The 24,146-nt window shown below is 44.8% G+C and overlaps 1 protein-coding gene across 3 annotated transcripts in view; it reads right to left on the reverse strand.

Moving 5' to 3' along the window:
* LOC115103159 (period circadian protein homolog 2-like) overlaps positions 1-7,403 on the reverse strand; it is a 36,196-nt gene extending 28,793 nt beyond the window's left edge. For all 3 annotated transcript variants that reach the window (XM_065005803.1, XM_065005802.1, XM_065005804.1), the window contains exon 1: positions 7,255-7,403. The gene's annotated coding sequence lies outside the window, so the exon portion shown is untranslated. The remainder of the gene's footprint in view (positions 1-7,254) is intronic.
* Between the last annotated feature and the right edge of the window lie 16,743 nt (positions 7,404-24,146).

Raw genomic sequence — 24,146 nt, forward strand, 5'->3', positions numbered from 1 at the left:
AACAACACAATGCCTCCCAATCAGTCATGAACAACACAATGCCTCCCAATCAGTCCTGAACAACACAATGATCCCAATCAGTCATGAATGACACAATGCCCCACATCAGTCATGAACAACACAATGCCTCCCAATCAGTCATGAACAACACAATGCCTCCCAATCAGTCATGAACGACACAATGCCACCAATCAGTCATGAATGACACAATGCCCCCAATCAGTCATGAATGACACAATGCCCCACATCAGTCATGAACAACACAATGCCTCCCAATCAGTCATGAACAACACAATGCCACCAATCAGTCATGAACGGCACAATGCCCCCAGTCATTCATGAACGACACAATGCCCCACATCAGTCATGAACAACACAATGCCTCCCAATCAGTCATGAACAACACAATGCCTCCCAATCAGTCCTGAACAACACAATGATCCCAATCAGTCATGAATGACACAATGCCCCACATCAGTCATGAACAACACAATGCCTCCCAATCAGTCATGAACAACACAATGCCTCCCAATCAGTCATGAACGACACAATGCCACCAATCAGTCATGAATGACACAATGCCCCCAATCAGTCATGAATGACACAATGCCCCACATCAGTCATGAACAACACAATGCCTCCCAATCAGTCATGAACAACACAATGCCACCAATCAGTCATGAACGGCACAATGCCCCCAGTCAGTCATGAACGACACAATGCCACCAATCCGTCATGAACAACACAATGCCTCCCAATCAGTCATGAACAACACAATGCCTCCCAATCAGTCATGAACAACACAATGCCTCCCAATCAGTCATGAACGACACAATGCCACCAATCAGTCATGAATGACACAATGCCCCCAGTCAGTCATGAACGACACAATGCCCCACATCAGTCATGAACAACACAATGCCTCCCAATCAGTCATGAACAACACAATGCCTCCCAATCAGTCATGAACAACACAATGATCCCAATCAGTCATGAATGACACAATGCCCCCAGTCAGTCATGAACGACACAATGCCCCCAGTCAGTCATGAACGACACAATGCCCCCAAACAGTCATGAACAACACAATGCCCCCAATCAGTCATGAACGACACAATGCCCCCAGTTAGTCATGAACAACACAATGCCCCCAGTCAGTCATGAACAACACAATGCCTCCCAATCAGTCATGAACAACACAATGCCTCCCAATCAGTCATGAACGACACAATGCCACCAATCAGTCATGAATGACACAATGCCCCCAATCAGTCATGAACAACACAATGCCACCAATCAGTCATGAACGGCACAATGCCCCCAGTCAGTCATGAACGACACAATGCCCCACATCAGTCATGAACAACACAATGCCTCCCAATCAGTCATGAACAACACAATGCCTCCCAATCAGTCCTGAACAACACAATGATCCCAATCAGTCATGAATGACACAATGCCCCACATCAGTCATGAACAACACAATGCCTCCCAATCAGTCATGAACAACACAATGCCTCCCAATCAGTCATGAACGACACAATGCCACCAATCAGTCATGAATGACACAATGCCCCCAATCAGTCATGAATGACACAATGCCCCACATCAGTCATGAACAACACAATGCCTCCCAATCAGTCATGAACAACACAATGCCACCAATCAGTCATGAACGGCACAATGCCCCCAGTCAGTCATGAACGACACAATGCCACCAATCCGTCATGAACAACACAATGCCTCCCAATCAGTCATGAACAACACAATGCCTCCCAATCAGTCATGAACAACACAATGCCTCCCAATCAGTCATGAACAACACAATGCCACCAATCAGTCATGAACGGCACAATGCCCCCAGTCAGTCATGAACGACACAATGCCCCACATCAGTCATGAACAACACAATGCCTCCCAATCAGTCATGAACAACACAATGCCTCCCAATCAGTCCTGAACAACACAATGATCCCAATCAGTCATGAATGACACAATGCCCCACATCAGTCATGAATGACACAATGCCCCCAGTCAGTCATGAACGACACAATGCCCCACATCAGTCATGAACAACACAATGCCTCCCAATCAGTCATGAACAACACAATGCCTCCCAATCAGTCATGAACAACACAATGATCCCAATCAGTCATGAATGACACAATGCCCCCAGTCAGTCATGAATGACACAATGCCCCCAGTCAGTCATGAACGACACAATGCCCCCAGTCAGTCATGAACGACACAATGCCCCCAAACAGTCATGAACAACACAATGCCCCCAATCAGTCATGAACGACACAATGCCCCCAGTCAGTCATGAACAACACAATGCCCCCAGTCAGTCATGAACAACACAATGCCCCCAGTCAGTCATGAACAACACAATGCCCCCAGTCAGTCATGAACAACACAATGCCCCAGTCAGTCATGAACAACACAATGCCCCCAGTCAGTCATGAACAACACAATGCCCCCAGTCAGTCATGAACAACACAATGCCCCCAGTCAGTCATGAATGACACAATGCCCCCAGTCAGTCATGAACAACACAATGCCCCCAGTCAGTCATGAACAACACAATGCCCCCAGTCAGTCATGAACAACACAATGCCCCCAGTCAGTCATGAACGACACAATGCCCCCAGTCAGTCATGAACGACACAATGCCCCCAGTCAGTCATGAACGACACAATGCCCCCAGTCAGTCATGAACAACACAATGCCCCCAGTCAGTCATGAACGACACAATGCCCCCAGTCAGTCATGAACAACACAATTCCCCCAGTCAGTCATGAACAACACAATGCCCCCAGTCAGTCATGAACAACACAATACCCCCAGTCAGTCATGAACGACACAATGCCCCCAGTCAGTCATGAACAACACAATGCCCCCAGGCAGTCATGAACGACACAATGCCCCCAAGCAGTCCTGAACAACACAATGCCCCCAATCAGTCATGTAACGCATGGGGCTGCTTGCCAATGTCCTCTGGCTGAATCTACCACTGTTACTATAAGGTCATAAACATAATCAGCATAACTTTATGGTGTTGCATTAGTCGTCAATAAAGTAACTTAAACCATAAAGCATTATTGAATTGAACCACGCCGTGCTGGGGACAGGAGACGTGCTGTCATCATGGGACTATTGTAACTGAACGAGGTTGAACGTTTACAACACTCAGACTACTGACCCATTTCCTCCACAATATCTTTATTACATTACTTCCTGACTACAGGAGCCTAAAATAGAAGAACATGGAAAGAACAACTACTGGTGTTTTGGGATGACAAAGATAAGCTCACTTGTTCTTACACCACCTACTTTCACACTTACACTGCTGCTCATAGATTATTGATTAGATACATGACTACCACTACACTGCTGCTCATAGATTATAGATTAGATTCATTACTACCACTACACTGCTGCTCATAGATTATAGATTAGATTCATTACTACCACTACACTGCTGCTCATAGATTATTGATTAGATTCATTACTACCACTACACTGCTGCTCATAGATTATAGATTAGATTCATTACTACCACTACACTGCTGCTCATAGATTATAGATTAGATTCATTACTACCACTACACTGCTGCTCATATATTATTGATTAGATTCATTACTACCACTACACTGCTGCTCATAGATTATTGATTAGATACATGACTACCACTACACTGCTGCTCATAGATTATTGATTAGATTCATTACTACCACTACACTGCTGCTCATATATTATTGATTAGATTCATTACTACCACTACACTGCTGCTCATAGATTATATATTAGATTCATTACTACCACTACACTGCTGCTCATATATTATTGATTAGATTCATTACTACCACTACACTGCTGCTCATAGATTATAGATTAGATTCATTACTACCACTACACTGCTGCTCATAGATTATAGATTAGATTCATTACTACCACTACGCCGCTGCTCATAGATTATAGATTAGATTCATTACTACCACTACACTGCTGCTCATAGATTATAGATTAGATTCATTACTACCACTACACCGCTGCTCATAGATTATAGATTAGATTCATTACTACCACTACGCCGCTGCTCATTGATTATTGATTATATTCATTACTACCACTACGCTGCTGCTCATAGATTATAGATTAGATTCATTACTACCACTACGCCGCTGCTCATTGATTATTGATTAGATTCATTACTACCACTACACTGCTGCTCATAGATTATAGATTAGATTCATTACTACCACTACACTGCTGCTCATAGATTATAGATTAGATTCATTACTACCACTACGCCGCTGCTCATTGATTATTGATTATATTCATTACTACCACTACACTGCTGCTAAAATTATTATTGATTTGATTCATTACTACCACTATGCTAGAATCTTGACTAGAACCAAAACATTTGATCACATTACTCCAGTGCTAGCCTCCCTACACTGGCTTCCTGATAAGGCCAGGGATGGTTTCAAGGTTTTACTGCAAACCTATAAAGCATTACATGGGCTTGCTCCTACCTTTCCGATTTGGTCCTGCCTTACATACCTACACGTACGCTACGGTCACGAGACGCAGGCCTCCTTATTGTCCGTAGAAATTCTAAGCAAACACCTGAAGGCAGGGCTTTCTTCTATAGAGCTCCATTTTTATGGAATGGTCTGCCTATCCATGTGAGAGACGCAGACTCGGTCTCGACCTTTAAGTCTTTATTGAAGACGAGTCTGGCCCAGGAGTGTGAATGTGAACGGAAAGGCACTGGAGCAACGAGCCGCCCTTGCTGTCCCTGCCTGGCCGGTTCCCCTCTCTCCACTGGGATTCTCTACCTCAAAGCCTATTACAGGGGCTGAGTCACTGGCTTACTGGTGCTCTTAAATGCCATCCCTAGGTGGGGTGCGACACTTGAGTGTGTTGAGTCACTGACATGATCTTCCTGTCCGGGTTGGCACCCCCCTCCTGTTCGTGCCGTGGGGGAGATCTTCGTGGGCTATACTCGGCCTTGTCTCAGGATAGTAAGTTGGTGGTTGAAGATATCCCTCTAGTGGTGTGGGGCTGTGCTTTAGCAAAGTGGGTGAAGTTATATCCTGCCTGTTTGGACCTGTACGGGGGTATTGTCGGATGGGGCCACAGTGTCTTCCAACCCCTCCTGTCTCAGCCGCCAGTATTTATGCTGCAATAGTTTATGTGTCGGGGGCTAGGGTCAGTCTGTTATATCTGGAGTATTTCTCCTGTCTTATCCGGTGTCCTGTGTGAATTTAAGTATGCTCTCTCTAATTCTCTCTCTTTCTCTTTCTCTCGGAGGACCTGAGCCCTAGGACCATGCCTCAGGACTACCTGGCCTGATGACTCCTTGCTGTCCCCAGTCCACCTGGTCGTGCTGCTGCTCCAGTTTCAACTGTTCTGCCTGCAGCTAATGAACCCTGACCTGTTCACCGGATGTGCTACCTTGTCCCAGACCTGCTGTTTTCAACTCTCTAGAGACAGCAGGTGCGGTAGAGATACTCTGAATGATTGGCTATGAAAAGTCAACTGATATTTACTCCTGAGGTGCTGACCTGTTGCACCCTCTACAACCACTGTGATTATTATTATTTGACCCTGCTGGTCATCTATGAACATTTGAACATCTTGGCCATGTTCTGTTATAATCTCCACCCAGTACAGCCGGAAGAGGACTGACCATCCCTCATAGCCTGGTTCCTCTCTAGGTTTCTTTCTAGGTTCCGGCCCTTCTAGGGAGTTTTTCCTAGCCACTGTGCTTCTACACCTGCATTGCTTGGTGTTTGGGGTTTTAGGCTGGGTTTCTGTACAGCACTTTGTGACATCAACTGATGTAAGAAGGGCTTCCTAAATAAATTTGATTGATTACTACCACTACGCTGCTGCTCATTGATTATTGATTAGATTCATGACTACCTCTACACTGCTGCTCGATGATTATTGATTAGATTCATGACTACCTCTACACTGCTGCTCATTGATTATTGATTAAATACATGACTACCACTACACTGCTGCTCATTGATTATTGATTAGATTCATTACTACCACTATGCTGCTGTTCATTGATTATTAATTGCCATTACCATTAGTACCTATCTATTTTATCTTGCTACTGGTCACTGTTACTCATGTTTAATGTATATATTACCACTTGTATATTACCATAGGCATTTATATATTCCTGCTACCAGTCAGTCACTTTCCAGCCCTGTTTACATATTCACTGAGTGTACAAAACCTTAGGAACATGACATAGACTGACCAGGTGAATCCATATGCCTTTCACAAGCATTTCGGATTAGAAGGAGGTTCATTTTATAAATTGTGTATACATAATATTATAAATAATATAAATAAGTAGGTGAGGCGAGGCCACTGTAGCATTTACATATGTAGTTTAAACACTAACTTGTTTGTACATGTTAGACATCTTAGTAAGTAGGCTATTATTACTGAAGACTAATTTCGGATGAACAAAAAAAATGAATCCTCCTCCATACCATTGACCTTATGATTGTGTCTCTCTAGCAAAGAAAAATCTCATCAAATTGGAAAATCACACACAGCGATTATTGTTTAGTCGGCTAAAGATGACTAAAAACAGGACACAACACCGGCTCCATGCGGTGGCGATTTTTCATTTAGGCCTAATGAACGTGTTATAAAACAACGGCGCAAGGCACCCAGCCACTGTCTGGCTTGAAACAATTAAACCAGCCGCCTGATCAGTTCATAATGTTTTGTACCAATGTTTCACTGCCAGAAAACACCGCAATAGACTGCCCTTTCAATACACTAAGCATGTTTTTGAAAGATCTCTGACACATGCAATGATGACTGATCACTCATCCTCACTCAAGCTTGATCATACAGAGGGCAAACATTTGTTATTGTTTTGCATAATTGTTTCTCTGTATTGTTTCTATGACTATGGCACAGGTTGCGTACAGTCCAGCCGTAGACATGTAAGGAGCGTAACTGACAGTCAGTGGGCAGGGCTTACTGTCCCACTATGACCCGCACACTGACAGTCATGCAACGCAACTTTCTAACTCATTTTAAATATATATATGTTTTTGTAAAACCCACCAAGGCGTGTTATAATAAAGATGTATATATGCTCTGACCACTCCCAGAGTTTCGAAGAAGTAGGCTTTCGCGATACAGTTGAAAATCCCCCACAAACACCAAACCATAGGAGCCAACAAAAATATGACAAATTCACCAACCTGCCAGTTAATAAAGTAGATTATCGTCTCTTTTCTGTGATTTCAACGACTTCTGTTGGTTTGCAAAACTAATCGTTTTATTTTGCTTCCCGGTAATTCAGGCTTTGGTTTGACACACTACACTACTCTACACCTAGCGTTCAAGTTTCGTCATAGTCATATCCCTAGCGCTTTAGAGTGACCTCATTTTGAGCTCCGCCCTTAGCACCGTCGACCTCCTTCCTCTACCCTGCGTTTATTGGCTCCAGTAATTGTGTTTCCATGGCAAGTATATGGAAACAGCCCGAGACGTACGACTATTGGTGAAAAACGATGTCAGTCTCTTTATATAATGATTTCACGTGGAATTCCATGGCCACAACCAGCGTGCAGGGAGTGAGGTCGAAGCACTACGAGATACTGTAGGTGAATGGAGCGCTGTCGGTGGTTGGTTCATAGAGGCTCAAGCGACTGGCTGTTATCTAACGGTTATACAAGTGTGTGTATTGTCAATGTGGGTGAATTGTTTAACCAAATCCTTGCATGGTAATAGCAACAAACAAAAAAATATTATTATTATTATGTTTTTTATTCGAAAAACGTACAGAGGTCCGGACCTCGATGTCCTCATATGTATTTAACCTTTATTTAACGAGCAAGTACGTTAAGCCAGTTAAGAACAACATATTATTTACAACCACACACCACGACAAGAGAGACAACACTACATAAAGAGAGATCTAAAGACAACAACACATGACAACACAGCATGGTAGCAACACGACATGACAACAAAATGGTAGCAGCACAAAACATGGTACAAACATTATTGGGCACAGACAACAGCACAAAGGGCAAGAAGATAGAGACAACAATACATCACGCAAAGCAGCCACATCTGCCAGTAAGAGTGTCCATGATTGAGTCTTTGAATGAAAAGATTGAGATAAAACTCTAGTTTGAGGTTTTGTTGCAGCTCGTTCCAGTCGCTAGCTGCAGCGAACTGAAAAGCCGATGTAGCTAAGTTCCTGAATAAGAAGTACAGTATTCACCATTATACATCATAAATCTATATTTTCCTGTGTGCATTTGTCAGCACAAGCTTAGGGGAAAACACAGTAGACTTGGCACTGATTAAGGAGCAGGTGTTGTTTACATAATGCAGTGTGTTTAAATCTCATCCTTAGGGCTCCCGTGTGGTCTAAGGCACTGCATCTCAGTGCTAGAGGCGTCACTACAGATCCTGGTTCGATCCCGGGCTGTATCACAACCGGCAGTGATCAGGAGTCCCATAGGGCGGCGCACAATTGATACAGCGTCATCCGGGTTAGGGGAGGGTTTGGCTGGCGTAGGCCGTCATTGTAAAGTAAGAATTTGTTCTTAACTGACTTGCCTAGTTAAATAATGGTTAAAAAAAACACACACACACTTTCACCAAATCAACAGAATAGCAGCAGATGGTAGTCAAGAATAGCCATTCTTAACTGCTATCGCAGGCCGTTGCTATGCATCTGTCCCATCCGTGCAGACAATGTGAGAAAGTAGTCCTGTCTTATGCCAAGTGCATGCATCTGCACGCACACGTACTAATACACCTGACTCTCCTAATGTACTAGTATAGAGCCACAGGGCCTGATATCCTTTCTTTGGCCTTTAGTACCAACATGAAAATACTATTTAGAATAGAACATTTTTAATCAGTAAGAAAATAAGTGCCTGACCCTTCTAAAATAAACCCATTATTGGCTTCCAAAATGGGTCTCGCTCTTCTTTTCCTTGAAAGGTGTACTATTAAGTTTGATCTAATTCAAAACCGGTTGACCAAAGTCACTAATGGATGATTAAAACTACTAGCTAACCTCTTTTCAAATAGAACATTCTGGAATTGTTTGTAACATGGGACTTTGGGGAAAGAGCCCCCATCCTCATGGCTTAACGGAAGCTGCTTTGAATCGGCACATTCAATGACGTAGAAGTCCTAGTGACTCACCAACCCAAAGTGCACCAGTCTCCCCAAACACACGTTTTGGTGCTCGGCTGACGGTGTCTCTATCTCTGTATGTAGGGCAATATGAGGCTGAAGTGTTTATTATTGTCTCCCTGTGTCTATGTTTGTCTGTGGCAGTGTGAGAATGACGCACATCGGCCCCTGGTTCTGGCTTGGAGGCTTTCTAATGACCCATCACTTTGCTGTGTGTGTGTGTGTGTTGCACACGTCCCAAAACCATCACCAGAGGTGATAGTAAGGCTTCAACAGGTTAAAGGGCAATACAGTGCTGAAAGCATTGGGAGTCAAGAGGGGTCAGCATGTTATTGTGGATGGACTGTTAAGGAGCCTTTAATTGTTCAGCAGACTTACGGCTTGGGGGTAGAAGCTGTTAAAGAGCCTTTTAGACCTACACTTGGAGCTCTGGTACCACTTGTCGTGCGGTAGCAGAGAGAACAGTCTATGAATTAGGTGACTGGAGTCATTGACAATTTTTTGGGCCATCCTATGACTCCGCCTGGGTGTATATAGTACCAGTCAAAGGTTTGGACACACCTGCACATTCAAGTGTTTTCTTGAATGAGTAAGTGTGTCCAAAACTATGAAATAACACGTATGGAATCATGTAGTAACCAAAAAAGTGTTAAACAATTCAAAATACATTTCATATTTTAGATTCTTCAAAGTAGCCACCCTTTGCCTTGATGGCAGCTTTGCACACTCTTGACATTCTCTCAATCCATTTCCTCTGAAATGCTTTTCCAACAGTCTTGAAGGAGTTCCCACATCCCGAACACTTGTTGGCTGCTTTTCCTTCACTCTGTGGTCCAACTCATCCCAAACCATCTCAATTGGGTTGAGGTCAGGTGATTGTGGAGCCCAGGTCATCTGATGCAGCACTATGGACTACAGTTAGGAGTGGACCCAGACAGGAAGTGGCTGTCTAACCTGCCAAACACACGTGTGCCTTAATCTAGGCAGACTGGCATTTCCTAAAATGATTATACCCTTTAAATTAAACTACTTCAGTGTGGAGGAATGAAGGAACAGTTGATGCAATTAAGAGCATGGAAACATAAGCAAAGTCTGACTCAAATGTCCAAGCTCAGACGTCACCGTTCAAGCTTCATAGACTACTTCCATTGTTGTGTCACATGCAGTATGTTTTGCAGCCACAGACAGACATGAGCCAATCCTACAGCAATGCAGAATGTTTTCTGCCTGCTGGGAGACTTCTAAAGTTCCATCCCTCTACCACCTCCTCCTCTCCTGCCTTTATATGATAAGAAGAAAGCTAATGTTTGGGTAATGGTGGACGGTTCTGGTCGGTTTGTTTTAAGATGGAAATAGACAGTCTCCCTGAACTGTCATAACTGAACCTAACTATTTATTTTATGTCTGAACTATGTGTCATGACATTGGCCTCTTTGGGTATAGCAATCCCATCCCCCTCTCCCTGCCTCCCCCTTGCCTCCTTCAACTAGGCTGCTGTGGTCAGAGGTCATAAATTCCTGAGAGGATCTCCTCATGGACACATAGTAGAGAGAGAGTAAACTTTCATAGAGGACAAAGGAAATCCTTCCACCTCACAGAACTTGAGGTACGAACATATTTCATGTTCCGGAGAAAGTATAAAAGATCGGTGAAGAATCCAGCTACGAACTGGTCTGTTTGTCACAACTTGGGAAAGCTCATGGGAGATGGTGTGGCCACATTACCATAACAATGTTTATATAATAGCCTCAGATATGAGGTTTACATCTAATTGTATAAGATGAATGAGTGAGTATGATAATGTTTGTATAATTGTGTAATATGATTTTGGACTGTTTAATGAAGAAAAATACAATTCCATTTTGATTTGAACTAAATTAGAGGACCGCCCCTGAGCCCAGTTAGGGTCAGACATCCTGGGACAGCCTTTTCTGCCATTCCCAATAAAAAACCCACTCGGGTTTTCGATCAGCAGACCAAGCTTACCTCAATTACGAGATGGCTAAAGGTTGCAGACCATGTTTTTCTCCATTAGGAGGACAAAGGTTGTAGACCATTGCTGAATATTTTAACCATACCACATGGTTAAACTCTTAGACTATCGATACCGACAGAATAGGAACAAGTCTTTGATATTAATTACTAGTCTGCAGCTAGGAATTCGGTATCATTGAACGCGAAGGACGAAAAACCGCCGAAACATCCATTCTATAACGAATGTCACTTTGAACTATCCCCTCTAACCAAGACAGAGAGAGAAAGGGAGAGAGATGGACAATTCTACGAAAGACACAAACTTTTCACCAGCGATCAAGATGACACACTGAGCGTAAATATATATATTGATTGCAATTGTTCCCGAATGAGTGAGCATTCATGTGTAAAGGATTAGCATTTCAATTTTTATAATCATTAACTGTAGTGACTTCTTAGTCGACCCCAACTTCCCCTTTTGTCTAACAAGCCCCCATGCCGGTTTAGCCCACTAGGGCACATTCTCCTATCATTACATTTACCTTGTTTGTTTGTTTATGCATTTCTGTGAATTACTAGTTTGTAATAAATAAATGATTTAAGACAATTGATGTATGGATGACTCATAGTGAAGACTGGGTTCGTGCAGATAACCAACAATTTATGACGTTTGGAATGAGACTAACGTGAGGTAAAGTAAATAATTCATTAATTTGAAGACTAATTGATCAGATAATATATCTGAAAAGTTATTTTAGGAAATTATAACTTTGTAATCTGAATATTTTTCCTTGGTGCCCCGACTTCCTAGTTAATTAGTTACGTGATTAATCAGTTGATCTCCCCAATTTTGTGGCATCCAACAGTCTTGTCTCATCGCTGCAACTCCCGTACAGACACGGGAGAGGCAAAGGTCGAGAGCCATGCGTTCTCCGAAATAAGACCCAACCAAGCTACACTGCTTCTTGATACAATGCCCGCTTAACCCAGGAACCAGCCACACCAATGTGCCAGAGGAAACACTGTACACCTGGCATCCGTGTCAGCGTGCATGCACCCGGACCACCACAGGAGTTGATAGAGCGCGATGGGACAAGAACATCTCTGCCGGCCAAACCCTCCCCTAACCCAGACAATGCTGGGCCAATTGTGCGCCACCCCATGGGTCTCCCGGTCGTGGCCTTCCTGCGACAGAGCCTGAACTCGAATCAGGATCTCTATAAACAGACTTAACACAAAGAGTTATCTGTATTGCAGGACTCCTGGTCATTACGTGTCTCCCTGTCCATTAATAAAACAGGCTCATCGGTAGGTACGACTACTCTGGTGGGCCATACAGAGAATAGTCCTTCTCCCTGTACTTGTACCCCTCTCCATGCCATCCTGCTGTGGGTCTACCAGTCAAAATCTCTCCTGGTACTCATTGACTTTGGGGCCGATGAGAGATTCATGGACACTACCCTGGTGTCAGATCTGGGCATCCCCACTCAGCTCCTCTCCATTCCCATGAACATTAGAGGGCTGGATGGGCGCTCTATAGGCAGAGTCACCCACAATACCACTCCTATCAACCTGCAAGTGTCAGGGAACCACAGTGAGACTATGCTGTTCATGCTCATTACGTCTCCCCAGGTACCCGTGGTATTGGGGTTTTCATGGCTCCAGCGTCACAATCCCCCCATCGACTGGACTGCTGGTGCTACCATGGGCTGAAGCCCGTTTTGCCACGCTCATTGCCTGAAGTCGGCGCAACCTGCCCCGGGATTTCTTCCTGTGGGCTCAGAAGAAGCCTCGGACCTCTTCACCGTTCCCGCGGAGCACCAGTACCTCCGGGAGGTTTTCAACAAGGCCCGGGCCACTTCGCTTCCTCTGCATCGACCCTATGACTGCATGTTCGACCTTCTCCCGTGCACTACACCACCACGGGGATGGCTGTATTCATTGTCGGTCCGGAGACCAAGGCTATGGAACATACATGGAGGACTCCCTGGCTGCAGGGTGTCCGTCCTTCTGCCTCCCCTGCTGGCTCAGGGTTCTTCTTTGTGGAGAAGAGGGGCAAAACCCTGTGCCCGTGCATCGACTACCAGGGCCTCAATGACATCACAACACGCGCAGTGCAAAACTAGAGACTCAGTTTGTTTTACTTTAACAACAAGCTACCTAGTTAGCTAATAAAAGTCTACAATAGTTTTTCTTTTCATATCTGGATCCTGGGACGCAGTTAGTGTTACCGCTGGGACCGCTGCTATATGTGTCAGGATCCTTGCTCAGACAAGATGGTACTACATTGGCAAAGCAGCTAGCTTAGCTGCTAGCTATCTAGCTAGGCCACCTGGTCTACTATTGCCGGATACCAAGCACGCTAAGCGGTTAGCCCTTGTGGCTAGGGCCACACTTCTATCTGTTTCGGTTTTAGGGCTACCGATTTCCAGTTTTCTACTGTCGGCATCTCTCATTTCACAGAGCGAATAGCGGGCTCATCCTACTATTAGTACTATCATGCCTCTGAAAAAAGACGAGGATCACATCTCTGCTGGGCAGGTACGTGCACTCTTGGAGAAGCAGAAAGTTTTCTATAAGGAAATTATACTTCAGCAGGAAAATAACTGGAGTCTACCAACAAACGGCTGGACGACCTGAATAAAGATGTACAAGACATTAAAACAAGCCTTCAGTTCACACAGAAGGATGTGGATGTATTGAAGACCACACAGGATAAACTTTCCATAAACTGTTCCTCTATGTGGAATGAAATCACCACAGTCAGGGAGGGCCCCCAGAACATGTCTGGGAAGGCTGATTACCTGGATGGACAATCAAGGAGAAATAATCTTGTAATAGATGATATCCAGGAGAGCCAAAGTGGGACATGGGCTGAATCAGAGGACAAAGTTCGAAAGCTGTTTTCTGAGGAGCTACAATTGGATCAACAGGTTGAGCTGGAATGTGCTCACCGGTCTGGGAAACCAGGGCACTGGCGGTGCCAATGGGGGTGCCAATGGTGGTGCCAATGGAACCAGACCCAGGCCAATTGTGGTGAAATTCATCAGGTTCAAGGATAAGCTTTCAGTCCTTGAAAAAGCCAAACGCCTTAAAGGGTCCTTCATCTTCATCGATGAGGATTTGTCAGATGCAGTCTGTCAATGAAGAAAGGAAGTAAAACCAGCCATGAAGGCTGCAAGAGAACGAGGTGACATAGCATATCTGAGGTACGACAAACTGATTGTTCACCCTAGGAGGAGCGACAGACACAATTATTTCCAGCCCCACGCACACACACACGCTGGCTGACTGAGTATCTCTCTCTCAGATTCCAACTGCTAATTCATGTTTGGACATAAAAATACCGTAAATCTACCAAAGAAAGAGGTCTGTTATTTGCTCACTTGAATATATGCAGTTTAAGGAACAAAATTCATGAAATATGCTGTCTAATGCAGTCAAACAATATTAATGTATTTGCAATATCAGAGACTCACTCTGACTCTTCTTTTGAGGATGCTGAGATCTCTATACATGGATACAATTTGTTCAGAAGGGACAGAAATAGATATGAGGGTGGAGTTGCAGTTTACATCCAGAGTCATATTCCAGCAAAACAACGTAATGACTTAATGTTGAATGGATTAGAGGCACTATGGGTACAGGTGCATTTACCACATTTCAAACCTATAGTAGTTGGTTGCTGCTATAGGCCACCTAGTGCTGATGTGAAATATCTTGATGGAATTTGCAAAATGTTGGATAAGGTATCTGATGAAAATAGGGAAATGCAGTTTTTATAACCAACTATCCAATGAGAAATAAACTTATTTCTGTTGCCAATGTATGTAACCTGACCCAAGTTGTGACATTACCAACCAGAGCGTTCACTATTAGGTCTGGTATCACATCATCAACTTGTATTGATCACATTTTTACTAACATGGCTGAACATTGTTCTATAGCTGTATCAGTGGCACTAGGTTGCAGTGATCATAACTTGGTTGCACTCACTAAGAAAACTAAAATACCAAAGGCTGCCCCTAAGGTAACCTACCGAAGGTCCTACAGAGGGTTCAATCAGGACTCACTCACTAGGAAAACTACAATACCAAAGGCTGCCCCTAAGGTAGTCTAGCGAAGGTCCTACAGAGGGTTCAATCAGGACTCACTCACTGGGAAAACTACAATACCAAAGGCTGCCCCTAAGGTAGTCTAGCGAAGGTCCTACAGAGGGTTCAATCAGGACTCACTCACTAGGAAAACTACAATACCAAAGGCTGCCCCTAAGGTAGTCTAGCGAAGGTCCTACAGAGGGTTCAATCAGGACTCACTCACTAGGAAAACTACAATACCAAAGGCTGCCCCTAAGGTAGTCTAGCGAAGGTCCTATCAGGACTCATTTGTGGATGAGATTAAGAATGTGCAATGGTTAGAAGTGTGTAGTAAGGATGATCCTGAAATGTCACTAAGTTTGTTTATGAAAATATTAATTGAGTTTAGCTGATAAGCATGCCCCTTCAAGAAAATGCACTATGAGGTCAAACGATGCCCCATGGATTGATGATAAGCTGAGAAATGTAATGATTCAACGGTATAATGCCTTAAAAGTAGCAGATAAATCTGGCACTCTGTTTGATAAGCAAAGTTATTGTAAATTAAGGGAGGGGGGGGGGGGGGGGGGGCTAACCGGATGTTTGTCCCAGACGCTGCCCGCTCCTGGAATGTGCTCATTCCTCCAAGCTTGCCTGTCACCCTAGCTCCCAGTGGACCCTGGCCTTTGTTCGACAACGCAACCATGGTCCCTGACGTCTCCGCGTTCATTTTCCACAACTGCTTTTCCAAAGCCGGTCAAAGGCCAGCTGGAGCGAACCAAACAGGACCTGGAGACGACTATTCGCTGCCTCGTCTCCGCAAACCCAGCACCTGGAGCCAGCAACTTGTGTGGGTGGAATATGACCGCAACACCCTCCTCTGCTCAGCCACTGGTCTCTCGCCTTTTGAGCGTTCAATGGGTTATCAGCCCCCGCTCTTCCCTGAGCACGAGAAAGAGGTCAGCATACCTGGAAGAGAGCCCAGTCTGCTCTTCTCAAGACCACCTCCAGATATCGACGACAGGCGGACCTCCACCAGACCCCGGCTCCCCGCTATCGTCTCGGGCAGAGGATGTGGCTGTTCACTTGGGATCTGCCCCTCCGGGTGGAGTCTCGCAAACTTTCCCCCCATTTTATCGGCCCTTTCCCCATCTCTAAGATTCTTAGTCCTTCTGCTGTTCATCTTCTGTTGCCCCCACATACTACCCAACCAGCCCGAGATCCAGACACTACCCAACCAGCCCCAGATCCAGATACCACCCAACCAGCCCCAGATCCAGGGACCAGCCCCAGATCCAGATACCACCCAACCAGCCCCAGATCCAGATACCACCCAACCAGCCCGAGATCCAGATACTACCCAACCAGCCCCAGATCCAGACACCACCCAACCAGCCCCAGATCCAGATACCACCCAACCAGCCCCAGATCCAGATACCACTCAACCAGCCCAGATCCAGATACCACCCAACCAGCCCCAGATCCAGATACCACCCAACCAGCCCCAGATCCAGATACTACCCAACCAGACCAGATCCAGATACCACCCAACCAGCCCCAGATCCAGATACCACCCCCAGATCCAGATACTACCCAACCAGCCCCAGATCCAGACACCACCCAACCAGCCCAGATCCAGATACCACCCAACCAGCCCCAGATCCAGATACCTGTCCACCCACTGACACGCCCACTTGGCTTCTTCCCCTGTGATCAAGCCATCATGCTCTGTCCCTTCTCCATCACCCTGCTGTGCTACCCAGCCATCCCTCCACCTTCCTCCTGGCTATAAATGGACTCACTATCACTCCATCAGCTTGGTTAAATGAGGAAGACACATTTCAGTTGAATGCATTCAGTTGAACAAATGACTAGGTATCCCCCTTTCCTTTCCTGTCACTGCTGGACTTCCTAATGTTGTGGTGTCCCTGAGCTCTGTCTTACATGACAGAGCACAGGGACAATAGATGGTTTGATAACCAAGAATAGATGGTGTGATAACTGGTTTGATAACCATAAATAGATGATTTGATAACGGCTTGGATAACCAAGAATAGATGGTGTGATAACTGGTTTGATGGTGAAAATAGTAACAGCACAGTATAGAACAACTTCATTATTCCCAATAGAACTTCAGGATCTCTTTATGTAAAATGTGTCTATTAATGGTATAATATACCGTTCAAACAGAGTAGGCCTACAAATATACTGCCATTCTATGAATTTCCCATATTTTATTTGATATTGCCTTTCTCCTTCTAACTTGTTAAGGGTTGTTGTATAGAGGATCAATTGTTTGATAATTAAGAGTGAATTAATTAACAGCATAGAATATAATAACTTTATGTTTCCCTATGCAAGTTCGCTATTACAATATCATGTGAAAATATATTCTTACTATAATGGTATTATATATACAGTACAAAGTACAAACACACTGTCAAAATCAATGTTCTATTCTGTGAATGTTCAATGTTTCCTAGGAATTGTTCCTCTGTTGCTTTATGGTAATGAAGTAAGGGAAAAAACCTGCGTCCTTGTAGAAATGCTTAAGAGGTGGTACTGTACATGGGACTTGAAATAATTAAGGTGAAAACAACTAACATGTTCTTCCATTTCAAACATGGCTCAATAGTACAGTGGACCTTTGCTTCCTCTACTTTTCCATTATGGAAATGACTTCCACACTGCACCACTTAGTCTGAGTGTCCCCAAACCTGAAAGAGAGAGAAAGACAGAGGAGAGAAGAATAGTGTGAGTCACTTCCGACTGGTCATTACATTGTAGGAGGGTGTATGTAGAAACATTAGTGTGGAAACAGGGAGAATCTAAATTGCTTACTCCTCACGTCCTCTCTCCTTGCCTCTTTCTCAAAACCCATTGGAGGAGAAGGACAAAGGGGAGGGACCTCTGGGTTTCTCATCCAATGGGTTTTGAGAAGGAAGCGAGGAGAGAGGACACGAGGAGTATGCAATTGAGATTCACCCTATGTTTCTACACCCTCCTACGATGTAATGACCAGTCGGAAGTGAGTCACACTATTCTTCTCTTCTCCTCCGCGATGGAGAGATAGAGGGATGGAGGGATCACCCTCAAACATCAGTGGATCTTCCCTTGTCTGTTTAGGTGGGTACACTCATCAGGGCAGCCTCAAGTGCGCTCTCTCTCTCTCATCTCTCTGCCAAGGAGTTCCATGGCCACATAAGGCTTGAGCAAGACTATAGCACAGATAGAACAATGAGCCAGATATTTCACCAGATGTATAAATGTGAAGCATCCGGTTGGCGTTTCCACTCACTACCAAATATGGTGGTGAGAGGAAGCCCTGTGGCTGGCAGTGGGAGAAGATGGATCAAGATGGATTTTGGCTAACATTCTGCAAATTTTCTCATCAATTAAACATTTGATCTCCATACAGTATTCTGTTTCCAAAACTAGAATATGTAACAAAAAGAGTGTACTGTGTTTTGTAGACTTTACTCTTTGCCAAAGTTTTTTTAAATAACGTTGTTTAGGAGTGCAAGGGTGTATTGAGTTATTGCACAAGCGCACACAGAGTAGATGTTCCCTAACGCAAATTTGCAAAAAAAATGTTAGAACGCGCCAATAGCATCTCAATAACTGGTGCTTGGCTCTGCCCAGCTCCTTGCTTGTTCTGCCCACTATGATTAATTTGCTCCCATTGGAAACAACAGGCTCTGGACTATCTTGGATTAGTTATAAAAATCTTTGGCATTGATTATGGATTTCACTCTCAAAAACCAGGTCATCCGAGAGCCCAGGCATAGAATTAAACTGAACAATATATTGTACATTCACTGAACAAAAATATAAACACTACAGGTAACAATTCCAATGATTTTGTTACAGTTCATTTAAGGAAATCAGTCAATTGAAATACATGAATTAGGCCCTAATCTATGGATTTCACATTACCGGGCAGGGGCGCAGCCATAGGCCTAACCACTTGGGAGACAGGCCCAGCTAACCGGAATGAGTTTTTCCTCCAAAAAAGGGTTTAATTACAGAAATAAATACTCCTCACCACCCCTCCTCCCCCCTCAGACGATTCCTCAGGTGAACAAGCCGGATGTGGAGGTCCTGGGATGCCATGGTTACACGTGGTCTGTGGTTGTGAGATGTACTGCCAGATTCTCTAAAACGATGTTGGAGGTGACTTATGGTAGAGAAATTAACATTCAATTCTCTGGCAACAGCTCTGGTGGACATTCCTGCAGTCAGCATACCAATTTCTCACTCCCTCAAAACTTGAGACATCTGTGGCATGGGGTTGTGTGACAAAACTGCACATTTTTTGAGTGGCCTTTTATTGTCCCCATCACAAGGTGCACCTGTGTAATGATCATGCTGTTCAATCAGCTTCTTGATATGCCACACCTGTCAGGTGCATGATTTTTCATGGCAAAGGAGAAATGCTCACTAACAGGGATGTAAACAATTTGTGCACACAATTTGAGAGAAATAAGCTTTTTGAGGTTATGTAAAATTTCGGGGATCTTTTATTTCGGCTGATGAAAACATGGTACCAAAACTTTACACGTTGCCTTTCTATTTGTGTTCAGCATATGATCCTAGGGCTACACAGATCATAACAATAGAAAAGTTATCACAATAAGTTTAGTATTTTTACATCATCCTCTCCATCATTATTATCATCATCCTAACCATCATCATTATCATCCTCATGATTATCACCATTATCATCCTCATGATAATCAGTATCGTCACATTATCATCATGATCACAAACGTCATCATCACCATGACTAAGAAACCAACTGCACTGTGGTATTCACCCCGTCAAACGGAAGCCATAGAAATGGAATAACAATTTGACTGTCTTCCTCCATTGGCTTGGTTGTCTTCCTCCATTGGCTTGGTTGTCTTCCTCCATTGGCTTGGTTGTCTTCCTGCATTGGCTTGGTTGTCTTCCTCCATTGGCTTGGTTGTCTTCCTCCATTGGCTTGGTTGTCTTCCTCCATTGGCTTGGTTGTCTTCCTCCATTGGCTTGGTTGTCTTCCTCCATTGGCTTGGTTGTCTTCCTGCATTGGCTTGGTTGTCTTCCTGCATTGGCTTGGTTGTCTTCCTCCATTGGCTTGGTTGTCTTCCTCCATTGGCTTGGTTGTCTTCCTCCATTGGCTTGGTTGTCTTCCTCCATTGGCTTGGTTGTCTTCCTCCATTGGCTTGGTTGTCTTCCTCCATTGGCTTGGTTGTCTTCCTGCATTGGCTTGGTTGTCTTCCTGCATTGGCTTGGTTGTCTTCCTCCATTGGCTTGGTTGTCTTCCTGCATTGGCTTGGTTGTCTTCCTCCATTGGCTTGGTTGTCTTCCTCCATTGGCTTGGTTGTCTTCCTCCATTGGCTTGGTTGTCTTCCTCCATTGGCTTGGTTGTCTTCCTCCATTGCATTGGCTTGGTTGTCTTCCTGCATTGGCTTGGTTGTCTTCCTCCATTGGCTTGGTTGTCTTCCTCCATTGGCTTGGTTGTCTTCCTCCATTGGCTTGGTTGTCTTCCTCCATTGGCTTGGTTGTCTTCCTGCATTGGCTTGGTTGTCTTCCTCCATTGGCTTGGTTGTCTTCCTCCATTGGCTTGGTTGTCTTCCTCCATTGGCTTGGTTGTCTTCCTCCATTGGCTTGGTTGTCTTCCTCCATTGGCTTGGTTGTCTTCCTGCATTGGCTTGGTTGTCTTCCTGCATTGGCTTGGTTGTCTTCCTCCATTGGCTTGGTTGTCTTCCTCCATTGGCTTGGTTGTCTTCCTGCATTGGCTTGGTTGTCTTCCTGCATTGGCTTGGTTGTCTTCCTGCATTGGCTTGGTTGTCTTCCTGCATTGGCTTGGTTGTCTTCCTGCATTGGCTTGGTTGTCTTCCTGCATTGGCTTGGTTGTCTTCCTCCATTGGCTTGGTTGTCTTCCTCCATTGGCTTGGTTGTCTTCCTCCATTGGCTTGGTTGTCTTCCTGCATTGGCTTGTTTGTCTTCCTGCATTGGCATCGGCAGTGGTGGGTGCGACCACCCACATATGTGAACTCAGAGGTTTTCTATAGCAAACGTGACGCAGTTTGGTGTCGCGTCTCGCTGGCACAGGCAGCCAGGCTTGGCACCATTACTGCCTGCTGGAGGCATCAATGCCCACTGCCCAGTCACCCACCATGTGTTAACCAGTGACGTGCATCAACTGGGTATTTCTGATACTCACCATCATGTTGTGTAAAATGACTGTAGGTTGTAAACCAATGGAAACATCAGATGAGATGTGGTAGCGAATATTTTGCGAAAGGGTTAGACACACATCACATTGAGTATTGTATTACTTACCATTCAATTAATATGGTTGGATCCCACATAGGGTTAACTTCACAGAAGTGCTAGTTGAGTCACTCTGTGGAATAGCAAATGTTTTACAGTAACCTCCAAAGTGGCATTAAACACTGTGGATGATGGGTATGTAGACTAGAGACTCTCCTTATGTTAATCATTATAGTGGAGAAAAACCTGCTAATCACAAGTAGGGTAAAAAAGAATCCCAAAAGATGAGTAATTATTTGGGGGTCTTCCTTGGTGAGAACAGAAACTATATTGTGACCTTTATGTGTAGCTGGTTTCCTTGAATCACTGAGTCATCTGGCTTGCCTATATAGAGTGCATAGTAATGTAGGGTTTGAGGGGGAAAAGACTAGCGGCTAGCCTCCCTGGATGCTAGGATTTGACAGCCTTCATTGAGAGGTCAGGACACAGATGGCACATGATGTAGTGCCCTGTAACTGTATGGTCACTGGCTCAAGCACTGCATCGGCTGTTCCCCTTCAATCACTGCAGCTCTGGTGACGTTGCAAAGCATATATCGCCCCCTTCTGGTCTGGAAATAGTTCACACCAGCATGCATGTTCTGCACATTGGATGGAGAAAAGGATTCTGTTATTGACAATACCATTTATAATGTATTTTAATTTAGTGTTACATACAAAAAACGAGAATTGTGCCAATGTTACATAAATACGTAATAAATTGTGACCTCATGGATTCGGCCCACACCTCTAGTAAAGCCCAGTGTGCAGTAATCAGAACATCCACACCAGAACAGCAGGAGTGCTTCAGTCAACCAACATCTATAATAAAAACAAGACAAACATACACACATCCTTTTGCCCCTCAGCTTACATTATAAAAGTGACTGGTGTCATTCACAAAGAATGTTCATAGGAACATAACCCACTGGATATGGTGAGGGGATACAGGTGAGAGGTAAGGGGTTAAAGATCAATGTTGATAACAGGTGTAACCCCATGGCTGGGTATGGTCGGGCCCAGGCCTCTGTTGAGCAGGCCCAGCTGGTGATAAGGTCAGAGCCAGGTGAGGGGTTAGAGGTCAGTGGTGACAACTGGCATTACCACGTGGATGAGCAGGGTGAGTCCCAGGTCTCTACCCAGCAGATCTAACCGGTGATGGGGTTAGAAGTGAGGGCTCAGGGGTTATAGGTCAGTGGTGATGACAGGCATGACCCCATGGATGAGCAGGGTGGGTCACAGGTCTCTACTCAGATCCAACTGGTGCAGGTAGGAGGAGTAACGCCTCGTGTCCGCCGGAGTGCGGGGCAAATACAGGAAGCGCACGGCGGGGGGTGGGTCGATGATGGCTTTGACTAGGCCTAGCACATACAGGAAGCGCACGGCGGGGGTGGGTCGATGATGGCTTTGACTAGGCCTAGCACATACAGGAAGCGCACGGCGGGGGGGTGGGTCGATGATGGCTTTGACTAGGCCTAGCACATACAGGAAGCGCACGGCGGGGGTGGGTCGATGATGGCTTTGACTAGGCCTAGCACATACAGGAAGCGCACGGCGGGGGGTGGGTCGATGATGGCTTTGACTAGGCCTAGCACATACAGGAAGCGCACGGCGGGGGGTGGGTCGATGATGGCTTTGACTAGGCCTAGCACATACAGGAAGCGCACGGCGGGGGGTGGGTCGATGATGGCTTTGACTAGGCCTAGCACATACAGGGCACTGCCACACACGTTGTCATAGAAGAACATGATGCCAATGCTGCGTCCAGACTGGCCCCAGAGCTCGACTGATCATGTCTGGTTGATTATTGTTAGAGTATGGATGCAAAGCAAGTAAAAGTTGCCCCACAACTACTAATAAAGGGTTGATTCTTTTTCTGGGCTAATACATATGCTTTTGACAAACATAATATACTCATCACACAAAAGACATTTGCAAGACTAGCCACCTCCTTTAAGTCAAAGAAACTAAACTCAAGTTTGAGCTATTATTACAGATACATGTAATGTGTAGGCCTAGACATAAGTTTGAAATTTAAGAAGTTTACAACCTCCACCTGTATCCTCTTTCTGAGTAGTTTACAACCTCCACCTGTATCCTCTTTCTGAGTAGTTTACAACCTCCACCTGTATCCTCTTTCTGAGTAGTTTACAACCTCCACCTGTATCCTCTTTCTGAGTAGTTTACAACCTCCACCTGTATCCTCTTTCTGAGTAGTTTACAACCTCCACCTGTATCCTCTTTCTGAGTAGTTTACAACCTCCACCTGTATACTCGGTCAATTGGAGTTTCATAAATGGATGGCGGCTACAATGAGAGAATGTCAATTGTATACCCATTGGAGGAGAATGTGAAAGGGGTGGGACCTCTGGCTTTTCTCATCCAATGGGTTTTGAGGAGGCGGCGAGGAGAGAGGACATGAGGAGTGTACAATTGAGATTCTCCATTGTATCACTCAATCTTTTTTTGACTGTGCGCCATTTGTAATGTTTCGCTTGTTAATCCAATCAGTTATGCTTCCTCCTTGACCTCGTGACCACAAAACTGTTGACACAGCTAATTGGTTTCAGACAATATTTGTATTAC

Source organism: Oncorhynchus nerka, linkage group LG20, assembly GCF_034236695.1.
Source record: "Oncorhynchus nerka isolate Pitt River linkage group LG20, Oner_Uvic_2.0, whole genome shotgun sequence".
Lineage (NCBI taxonomy): Eukaryota > Metazoa > Chordata > Actinopteri > Salmoniformes > Salmonidae > Oncorhynchus > Oncorhynchus nerka.